Genomic DNA, 3,004 nt, shown 5'->3' with positions numbered 1-3,004 from the left:
AGCATGAGTTCTTCCGTATTGGTCTTCTTTTCTTTTGATGGATTTCTTTGCTAGGTCGAAAGATTGGTGATTTAATTCGTCGCTAGATTTAGAATTTCTCTTGAGTGAAAACTTTGATAAATTCTTGGGAATTATTAGACCGCGAGGTTATTCGAGTGTTGATCGAAAGATTGGCTTATCTTCCCTGAGACCGTATTAAAAGATCTCCGCTGCTTGACTGACCCGTTATGTGCCATGGTGAACCGAAGTTCCCGATCCCCTTTTTATCTTGTTAAGAATATTCATTTTTGCGATTAGCCTGTTAGCCAACCAACTTCAAAACCCCCATTTAATTGTTACTTTTATAGACTGAAAATTTGCAAACAAAATCAACCTTGTCTCTCTGTGGTTCGACCCTTACTATCACTAGCTATAGTTTTAGTTTGGAATTATAAATTTAATTTTGGTACTAAACGACGGTATCAAATTTTGGCGCCGTTGCCGGGGAGACGGTGTAATTCTGTTTGCTTTATTTTAGTTTATTTTTCCTTGTCTCAAGGAACTTTTGTTCCTTGAGGCCGTTGCTTACCTTTGCTTCTAGTTTTGCTTTTGCACAGTTAGAGGACAGGTTTTTGAGAGGAAGACTTGAGTACTCTCATTTTGGAAGTTATGGCTACGATATATGATAACTTTCAGCCAAAGGAGCACCACCTTCCAAAGGGGCAACAGTTACCTACTCCTTCTATCGGTAAATTCGAGTTTCGTTCCTCTTATATTGATTTAGTGGAACGGAATCAGTTCGCGGGTCTGTCAGATGAAGACCCCTTGAAACATATGGAAATTTTCACGGACTATTGCTGTTCAATACCTATACTGGAGGGAGTAACTCAAGATGAAGTAAAAGGGTTCATGTTCTTATACTCCTTGAAGGATTCGGCGCGAGATTGGTATCGCTACCTTGATAGGGTAGCAGCTGGAGTCACTGACTGGACATCTTTAGCACTGGCCTTCTACAAGAAGTACTTCCCGCTCTCGAAGACTGATGCCTTGAAGGGTAAAATCACGAGTTTTCAGCAAGGAGCCGACGAAGATTTTTGTGAAGCATGGGGACGTTTCAAACGTTTGGTCCGAGCTGTCCCTCATCATGGTTTCCAGCAATGGTATCTTTGTAACCTATTTTACAATGCTTTATATGATGATTACAAAGTCATTTTGGATGCAGCTGCTAATGGTAGGTTCCAAAACAATACCGGTCAAAGTAAAAGTTGGAACACCATTGAGGAGATGGCAGTCCATAAAGCTGAGTTTGGAAGTTCACGTGGAAAGTCACGAAAGCAAAGTGAAGAAATGACTGCCGTTATGACACTTATAACTTCCATTTCTACCCGTCTCGAGAAGCTCGAGACTTCTGAAGCTTCCAAGGAGAAAGTCGAAGTTCCTGTTCAAAACTCACATGAGATCGAGAAGTTAAATGAGATGGTCCAACTACTTTTGATTCAAGTGGCGAATATGGAAGCAGCCGGGATTGAGTCCTCACGGAATTTTGTTAAACAATTGGAGAATATGGAGGCTAAGCAAGCCGCTAATTCTTCAATTAAATGTGAAGGGCCGGTTGAGACGATCAATGCCATAAATCTCAGAAGTGGCCTTTCTTATGAAAGTCCCGACAAGCCAAAGGAAGACTCAGGAAATGGTGAAGAAGCTCGTTTGAATTCTGATGCAACAACGAGTCTGAATGCCAGTAATTCCGGTCGATCGACCAACATTCCCTGTCGATCGACTGAATTGTCAGACAAAATAGTTTCTGGTCAGAAACAATTCACTCCTAGCACATCCAGTCGATCGACAAACATCCTCAGTCGATCGACTGAAATACCTGATGACGTTAATTCTGGTCAGGAACTGTTCACTCCCAGCTCACTTGGTCGATCGACCACCCATACCAGTCGATCGACTGGATCTCCAGAGCAGGATGCAAATCCGTCAACTAGTTTGCATGATCCATCACTCATTGATGATTTGACGGGGGTTTTAAACCTACGAAAGCCGAAGGTTACTGATCCTACGGCCAGTGTTGCAGTCCCATATCCGGAGCGCTTGAAGGTTACCAAGCTGGAGCGTAAGTTTGGTAAGTTTCTGGAGATGGTCCAGAACCTCGAGGTAACGGTTCCTTTCACTGATTTAATTACCCAGGTACCCTCTTACGCTAAATTTATGAAAGACATTTTGAATCGTAAGAGAAATTTTCGTGATGATGGTAATGTTGCGTTTGTGGAGGAATGTAATGTTCTTTCACAAGTTAATGTGCCACCTAAATTGAAAGACCCGGGTAGTTTTTCAATTCCTTGTACTATAGGTAACCACGTAATTGGAAAGGCCCTTTGTGACTTAGGAGCCAGCGTTAGTGTCATGCCGTATTCTGTTTGCGAAAGGTTAAACATTGGTAGACTTAAGGTGACCGATATTACCGTTCAAATGGCAAATAGATCGACTCAGAGACCTATAGGTGTTCTAGAGGATGTACCCGTTCGAGTGGGTAAGTTTTTTATTCCTGTCGATTTCGTTGTTTTGGACATTGCAGAGGATAGTCAGATACCTATTATTTTAGGTAGACCGTTCTTACATACAGTTGGGTCATGTGATAGATGTCAAACGCGGAACCATCACCTTAGAGGTAGGGGATGACACTATTGAGTTCAGTCTTGCTCACAAGGCAACTGAACCTGCTGATGAGGATACGTGTTATTCTATTGATGTTGTTGACAGGATTGTTACTTGTAATTGGAGGGAATCCTTAGCCAAGGATCCCTTAGCTGATCTAACTCATTCAGATGAGTGTGCAGGTAATACAGTGGAAAATGCTGAGGAGCCAGATGCTTTGGTTGCCTCAATGGAGAGCTACGAGCTCAATGAAGAGGTAGATGAGATGCTTTTGAGCCTGGCCAATGATAACTTGGTGAACACTTGCTACACCATTGAAGCCGATTCTGTCTATCTTTGTAGAGGTAAAGGTGCCAGAGCGTAA

At 42.3% G+C, this 3,004-nt stretch overlaps 1 non-coding gene across 1 annotated transcript; it reads right to left on the bottom strand.

Moving 5' to 3' along the window:
- Nucleotides 1–1,021: 1,021 nt before the first annotated feature.
- LOC141625633 (small nucleolar RNA R71) lies at nucleotides 1,022–1,130 on the bottom strand. Its single transcript, XR_012535401.1, has one exon. It is a non-coding gene; the product is annotated as a small nucleolar RNA R71 (small nucleolar RNA).
- Between the last annotated feature and the right edge of the window lie 1,874 nt (nucleotides 1,131–3,004).

This window comes from Silene latifolia, chromosome X (genome assembly GCF_048544455.1).
Source record: "Silene latifolia isolate original U9 population chromosome X, ASM4854445v1, whole genome shotgun sequence".
Taxonomy (NCBI): Eukaryota; Viridiplantae; Streptophyta; class Magnoliopsida; order Caryophyllales; family Caryophyllaceae; genus Silene; species Silene latifolia.
This window is presented reverse-complemented; position numbering and strand designations above follow the sequence as displayed.